Genomic DNA, 696 nt, shown 5'->3' with positions numbered 1-696 from the left:
ATTTGAAGAGGCGGTGAATGTGGCATTGAATGCCGAAATCAATTTCAAGTCGGCACGAATCGGTTGGAATGCACACTCCAACAGCTCGTCGAGCGGACATATGCCCATGGATCTCAGCTATGCTGAGAACGGGAAGAGAAGCTCCAAGCTGCCGGGCAGCATACACACATTCGACGGTGTTTTGTCTGTGGAGACACCCGTCACCTTCGAAACGGTTGCTCCCTGCGAAAGGCGCGTCAAGGTTCTTCAAACCATCGCCCCAACGCCTACCAGTTTGGTTCGTCACGGGGAAATGACACCACTCAGTAGGCGCGGGGTGACCCACTGAGGAAGAACTGAGTTCTGTTAGGCATCAGGAAGGTATAGGTCAACAGGATCCAGCCCCGAAGAGCTCCGTGCTCTTGAACACGGAACGTGTGTGCAAGCCGGGCTTGCTGGTCGTGAAGGCGACCGTAAAGGGCTTCAAGAAGCCATGGAAGATCCTCATCAATTCAGGGGCGTCGGGCATAATTACCCGACGCTCCACGATGCAAAGAAGTCAGCTGTACGTTGAGGCGCTGAAAGCGCGGTTGGGTGACATCGTCACTGTTCGCCTAGCTACGGGGACGCGTGTCACGGTCCCAAAGGTCCCTGTGGATCTCGGAGTCAAATTCCTTGACTTTGATAGCATGGAACGCTATCTAGTCTTAGACTTGT

The sequence above is a fragment of the Plasmopara halstedii genome (genome assembly GCF_900000015.1).
Source record: "Plasmopara halstedii genome assembly, contig: Scaffold_3060, whole genome shotgun sequence".
NCBI classification, from domain to species: Eukaryota; Oomycota; class Peronosporomycetes; order Peronosporales; family Peronosporaceae; genus Plasmopara; species Plasmopara halstedii.
This window is presented reverse-complemented; position numbering follows the sequence as displayed.